The sequence below is a fragment of the Phalangium opilio genome, unplaced genomic scaffold, assembly GCF_054372755.1.
Source record: "Phalangium opilio isolate 3A_F unplaced genomic scaffold, DU_Popi_V2 ptg000209l_1, whole genome shotgun sequence".
In the NCBI taxonomy this organism is placed as follows: Eukaryota; Metazoa; Arthropoda; class Arachnida; order Opiliones; family Phalangiidae; genus Phalangium; species Phalangium opilio.
The window spans coordinates 12943360-12950163 of record NW_028324217.1 but is presented as its reverse complement, the minus strand read 5'-3'; the positions used below and the strand labels follow the sequence as shown (position 1 = coordinate 12950163).

Here is a 6804-nt window from a genome sequence, read left to right as displayed (position 1 = left end):
TTAGCGCGTTCGGCTGTTAACCGAAAGGTTGGTGGTTCGGGCCCACCCAGGAGAGGTGTTGTGGGGTCTCAGATGTAGCGTGAAAAGTCATAACTTTTCCACAATACCTGACAACCATTTAAGTTCCGAGCTTCCGTGGCTCAATGGTAAGCGCGTTCGGCTGTTAACCGAAAGGTTGGTGGTTCGAGCCCACCAGGGAGAGGTGTTGTGTGGTCTCAGATGTAGCGTGAAAAGTCATAACTTTTCCACAATACCTGACAACCATTTAATTTCTGAGCTTCCGTGGCGCAATGGTTAGCGCGCTCAGCTGTTATTCAAAAGGTTGGTGGTTCGAGCCCACCCGGGAGCAGTGTTGTGAGGTCTCAGATGTGACGTAAAAAGTCGGAGTTTTTCCACAATACCTGACGACCATTTAATTTTTGGGCTTCCGTGGCGCAATGGTTAGCGCGTTCGGCTTTTAACTAATAGGTTGGTGGTTCGAGCCTATCCGGGAGCGGTTTTGTGAGGTCTCAGATGTAACGTAAAATGTCAGAGTATTTCCACAATACCTGACGACCATTTAATTTTTTGGCTTCCGTGGCGCAATGGTTAGCGCGTTCGGTTGTTAACCGAAAGGTTGGTGGTTCGAGCCTAACCAGGAACTGTGTTGTGAGGTCTCAGATGTGACGTAAAAAGTCAGAGTTTTTCCACAATACCTGACGAACGTTTAATTTTTGGGCTTCCGTAGCGCAATGGTTAGCGCGTTCAGCTGTTAACCGAAAGGTTGGTGGTTCGAGCCCACCCGGGAGAGATGTTGTGGGGTCTCAGATGTAACGTAAAAAGTCAAGTTTTTCCAGAATAACTGACGAATATTTAATTTTTGGGCTTCCGTGGCGCAATGGTTAGCGCGTTCAGCTGGTAACCGAAAGGTTGGTGGTTCGAGCCCACCCGGGAGAGGTGTTGTGAAGTCTCAGATGTAGCGTGAAAAGTTATAACTTTTCCACAATACCTGACAACCATTTAATTTCTGAGCTTCCGTGGCGCAATGGTTAGCGCGTTCACCTGTTAACCGAAAGGTTGGTGGTTCGAGCCCACCCTGGAGAGGTGTAATGGGGTCTCAGATGTAGCGTGAAAAGTCATAACTTTTCCACAATACCTGACAACCATTTAACTTCTGAGCTTCCGTGGCTCAATGGTTAGCGCGTTCGGCTGTTAACTCATAGGTTGGTGGTTCGAGTCTATCCGGGAGCGGTGTTGTGAGGTCTCAGATGTAACGTAAAATGTCAGAGTTTTTCCACAATACCTGACGAACATTTAATTTTTGGGCTTCCGTGGCGCAATGGTTAGCGCGTTCGGCTGTTAACCGAAAGGTTGTTGGTTCGAGCCCACCCGGGGAGGTGTTGTGTGTTCTCAGATGTAGCGTGAAAAGTCATAACTTTTCCACAATACCTGACAACCATTTAATTTTTGGGCTTCCGTGGCGCAATGGTTAGCGCGTTCGGCTGTTAATCGAAAGGTTGGTGGTTCGAGCCCACCCGGGAGAGGTGTTGTGGCGTCTCAGATGTAACGTAAAATGTCAGAGTTTTTCCACAATACCTGACTAACATTCAATTTTTGGGCTTCCGTGGCTCAATGGTTAGCGCGTTCGGCTGTTAACCGAAAGGTTGGCGGTTCGAGCCCAACCGGGGAGGTGTTGTGTGTTCTCAGATGTAGCGTGAAAAGTCATAACTTTTCCACAATACCTGACAACCATTTGATTTTTGGGCTTCCGTGGCGCAATGGTTAGCGCGTTCGGCTGTTAATCGAAAGGTTGGTGGTTCGAGCCCACCCGGGAGAGGTGTTGTGGCGTCTCAGATGTAACATTAAAAGCCAAATTTTTTCCACAATACCTGACGAACATTTAATTTTTGGGCTTCCGTGACGCAATGGTTAGCGCGTTCAGCTGTTAACCGAAAGGTTGGTGGTTCGAGCCCACCCGGGAGAGGTGTTGTGGCGTCTCAGATGTAACGTTAAAAGCCAAATTTTTTCCACAATACCTGACGAACATTTAATTTTTGGGCTTCTGTGACGCAATGGTTAGCGCGTTCAGCTGTTAACCGAAAGGTTGGTGGTTCGAGCCCACCCGGAAGAGGTGTTGTGGGGTCTCAGATGTAACGTAAAAAGCCAAAGTGTTTCCACAATACCTGACGAACATTTAATTCTTGGGCTTCCGTGGCCCAATAGTTAGCGCGTTCAGCTGGTAACCGATAGGTTGGTGGTTCGCGCCCATCTTGGGGCGGTTTTGTGAGGTCTCAGATTTGACGTAAAAAGTCAGAGTTTTTCCACATTACCTGACGAACATTTAATTTTTGGGCTTCCGTGGCGCAATGGTTTGCGCGTTCAGCTGTTAACCGAAAGGTTGGTGTTTCCAGCCCATCCAGGAGAGGTGTTGTGGGGTCTCAGATGTAGCGTAAAAAGCCAAAACTTTCCCACAATCCGTAACAACCATTTAATATCTGAGCTTCCGCGGCTCAATGGTTAGCGCGTTCGGCTGTTAACCAATAGGTTGGTGGTTCGAACCCACCCGGGAGCGGTTTTGTGGGATCTCAAATGTAACGTAAAAAGCCAAAGTTTTTCCACAATACCTGACAACCATTTAATTTTTGGGCTTCCGTAGCGCAATGGTTAGCGCGTTCGGCTGTTAATCGAAAGGTTGGTGGTTCGAGCCCACCCGGGAGAGGTGTTGTGGCGTCTCAGATGTAACGTAAAATGTCAGAGTTTTTCCACAATACCTAACTAACATTCAATTTTTGGGCTTCCGTGGCTCAATGGTTAGCGCGTTCGGCTGTTAACCGAAAGGTTGGCGGTTCGAGCCCAACCGGGGAGGTGTTGTGTGTTCTCAGATGTAACGTAAAATGTCAGAGTTTTTCCACAATACCTAACTAACATTCAATTTTTGGGCTTCCGTGGCGCAATGGTTAGCGCGTTCGGCTGTTAATCGAAAGGTTGGTGGTTCGAGCCCACCCGGGAGAGGTGTTGTGGCGTCTCAGATGTAACATTAAAAGCCAAATTTTTTCCACAATACCTGACGAACATTTAATTTTTGGGCTTCCGTGACGCAATGGTTAGCGCGTTCAGCTGTTAACCGAAAGGTTGGTGGTTCGAGCTCACCCGGAAGAGGTGTTGTGGGGTCTCAGATGTAACGTAAAAAGCCAAAGTTTTTCCACAATACCTGACGAACATTTAATTCTTGGGCTTCCGTGGCGCAATGGTTAGCGCGCTCAGCTGTTAACCGAAAGGTTGGTGTTTCCAGCCCATCCAGGAGAGGTGTTGTGGGGTCTCAGATGTAGCGTAAAAAGTCAAAACTTTTCCACAATCCGTAACAACCATTTAATATCTGAGCTTCCGCGGCTCAATGGTTAGCGCGTTCGGCTGTTAACCAATAGGTTGTTGCTTCGCGCCCATCCGGGAGCGGTTTTGTGAGGTCTCAGATGTGATGTAAAAAGTCAGAGTTTTTCCACATTACCTGACGAACTTTTAATTTTTGGGCTTCCGTGGCGCAATGGTTAGCGCGTACAGCAGTTAACCGAAACGTTGGTGGTTCGATCCCACCCGGAGAGGTGTTGTGGGGTCTCAGATGTAGCGTGATAAGTCAAAGTTTTTTCACAATACCTGACAACCATTTAATTTTTGGGCTTCCGTGGCGCAATGGTTAGCGCGTATAGCTGGTAACCGAAAGGTTGGTGGTTCGAGCCCACCCGGGAGAGGTGTTGTGAAGTCTCAGATATAGCGTGAAAAGTCATAACTTTTCCACAATACCTGACAAACATTTAATTTCTGAGCTTCCGTGGACCAATGGTTAGCGCGTTCAGCTGGTGGCCGATAGGTTGGTGGTTCGCGCCCATCTTGGGGCGGTTTTGTGAGGTCTCAGATGTGACGTAAAAAGTCAAGTTTTTCCACAATACCTGACGAACATTTAATTTTTGGGCTTCCGTGGCGCAATGGTTAGCGCGTAAAGCTGGTAACCGAAAGGTTGGTGGTTCGAGCCCTCCCAAAAGAGGTGTTGTGAAGTCTCAGATGTAGCGTGAAAAGTCATAACTTTTCCACAATACGTAACAACCGTTTAATATCTGAGCTTCCGCGGCTCAATGGTTAGCGCGTTCGGCTGTTAACCAATAGGTTGGTGGTTCGAACCCACCCGGGAGCGGTTTTGTGGGATCTCAAATGTAACGTAAAAAGCCAAAGTTTTTCCACACTACCTGACGACCATTTAATTTTTGGGCTTCCGTGGCGCAATGGTTAGCGCGTTCGGCTGTTAACTAATAGGTTGGTGGTTCGAGCCTATCAGGGAGCGGTTTTGTGAGGTCTCAGATGTAACGTAAAATGTCAGAGTTTCACCAACAATACCTGACGACCATTTAATTTTTTGGCTTCCGTGGTGCAATGGTTAGCGCGTTCAGCTGTTAACCGCAAGGTTGTTGGTTCGCGCCCATCCGGGATTGGTTTTGTGAGGTCTCAGATGTGATGTAAAAAGTCAGAGTTTTTCCACATTACCTGACGAACATTTAATTTTTGAGCTTCCGTGGCGCAATGGTTAGCGCGTACAGCAGTTAACCGAAACGTTGGTGGTTCGATCCCACTCGAAGAGGTGTTGTGGGGTCTCAGATGTAGCGTGATAAGTCAAAGTTTTTTCACAATACCTGACAACCATTTAATTTTTGGGCTTCCGTGGCGCAATGGTTAGCGCGTACAGCTGGTAACCGAAAGGTTGGTGGTTCGAGCCCACCCGGGAGAGGTGTTGTGAAGTCTCAGATGTAGCGTGAAAAGTCATAACTTTTCCACAATACCTGACAAACATTTAATTTCTGAGCTTCCGTGGCCCAATGGTTAGCGCGTTCAGCTGATAGCCGATAGGTTGGTGGTTCGCGCCCATCTTGGTGCGGTTTTGTGAGGTCTCAGATGTGACGTAAAAATTCAAGTTTTTCCACAATACCTGACGAACATTTAATTTTTGGTCTTTCGTGGCGCAATGGTTAGCACGTACAGCTGTTAACCGAAAGGTTGGTGGTTCGAGCCCACCCGGAGAGGTGTTGTGGGGTCTCAGATGTGACGTAAAAAGTCAGAGTTTTTCCACAATACCTGACGACCATTTAATTTTTGGGCTTCCGTGGCGCAATGGTTAGCGCGTTCAGCTGTTAACCGCAAGGTTGGTGGTTCGCGCCCATCCGGGAGCGGTTTTGTGAGGTCTCAGATGTGACGTAAAAAGTCAGAGTTTTTCCACATTACCTGACGAACATTTAATTTTTGGGCTTCCGTGGCGCAATGGTTAGCGCGTTCAGCTGTTAACCGAAAGGTTGGTGGTTCGAGCCCACCCGGAGAGGTGTTGTGGGGTCTCAGATGTAGCGTGATAAGTCAAAGTTTTTCCACAATACGTAACAACCATTTAATATCTGAGCTTCCGCGGCTCAATGGTTAGCGCGTTCGGCTGTTAACCAATAGGTTGGTGGTTCGAACCCACCCGGGAGCGGTTTTGTGGGATCTCAAATGTAACGTAAAAAGCCAAAGTTTTTCCACACTACCTGACGACCATTTAATTTTCGGGCTTCCGTGGCGCAATGGTTAGCGCGTTCGGCTGTTAACCAATAGGTTGGTGGTTCGAGCCTATCCGGGAGCGGTGTTGTGAGGTCTCAGATGTAACGTAAAATGTCAGAGGTTTTCCACAATACCTGACAAACATTCAATTTTTTGGCTTCCGTGGCGCAATGGTTAGCGCGTTCAGCTGTTAACCGCAAGGTTGTTGGTTCGCGCCCATCCGGGAGCGGTTTTGTGAGGTCTCAGATGTGATGTAAAAAGTCAGAGTTTATCCACATTACCTGACGAACATTTAATTTTTGAGCTTCCGTGGCGCAATGGTTAGCGCGTACAGCAGTTAACAGAAACGTTGGTGGTTCGAGCCCACCCGGGAGAGGTGTTGTGAAGTCTCAGATGTAGCGTGAAAAGTCATAACTTTTCCACAATACCTGACAAACATTTAATTTCTGAGCTTCCGTGGCGCAATGGTTAGCGCGTTCAGCTGGTAGCCGATAGGTTGGTGGTTCGCGCCCATCTTGGGGCGGTTTTGTGAGGTCTCAGATGTGACGTAAAAAGTCAAGTTTTTCCACAATACCTGACGAACATTTAATTTTTGGGCTTCCGTGGCGCAATGGTTAGCGCGTACAGCTGGTAACCGAAAGGTTGGTGGTTCGAGGCCACCCGGGAGAGGTGTTGTTCGGTCTCAGATGTAACGTAAAAAGCCATAGTTTTTCCACAATTCCTGACGAACATTTAATTTTTGGGCTTCCGTGACGCAATGGTTAGCGCGTTCAGCTGTTAACCGAAAGGTTGGTGGTTCGAGCCCACCCGGAAGAGGTGTTGTGGGGTCTCAGATGTAGCGTGAAAAGTCATAACTTTTCCACAATACCTGACAACCATTTAAGTTCCGAGCTTCCGTGGCTCAATGGTTAGCGCGTTCGGCTGTTAACCGAAAGGTTGGTGGTTCGAGCCCACCAGGGAGAGGTGTTGTGTGGTCTCAGATGTAGCGTGAAAAGTCATAACTTTTCCACAATACCTGACAACCATTTAATTTCTGAGCTTCCGTGGCGCAATGGTTAGCGCGCTCAGCTGTTATTCAAAAGATTGGTGGTTCGAGCCCACCCGGGAGCAGTGTTATGTGGTCTCAGATGTGACGTAAAAAGTCATAACTTTTCCACAATACCTGACGACCATTTAATTTTTGGGCTTCCGTTGCGCAATGGTTAGCGCGTTCGGCTGTTAACCGAAAGGTTGGTGGTTCGGGCCTTCCCAGGA

At 48.0% G+C, this 6804-nt stretch overlaps 2 non-coding genes across 2 annotated transcripts; both read left to right on the top strand.

The window, feature by feature from the left end:
• The first annotated feature begins 863 nt into the window (after window positions 1–863).
• Window positions 864–936, top strand: TRNAT-GGU (transfer RNA threonine (anticodon GGU)). Its single transcript has one exon. It is a non-coding gene; the product is annotated as a tRNA-Thr (tRNA).
• Window positions 937–4680: 3744 nt separating this feature from the next.
• Window positions 4681–4753, top strand: TRNAT-GGU (transfer RNA threonine (anticodon GGU)). Its single transcript has one exon. It is a non-coding gene; the product is annotated as a tRNA-Thr (tRNA).
• Window positions 4754–6804: the final 2051 nt, after the last annotated feature.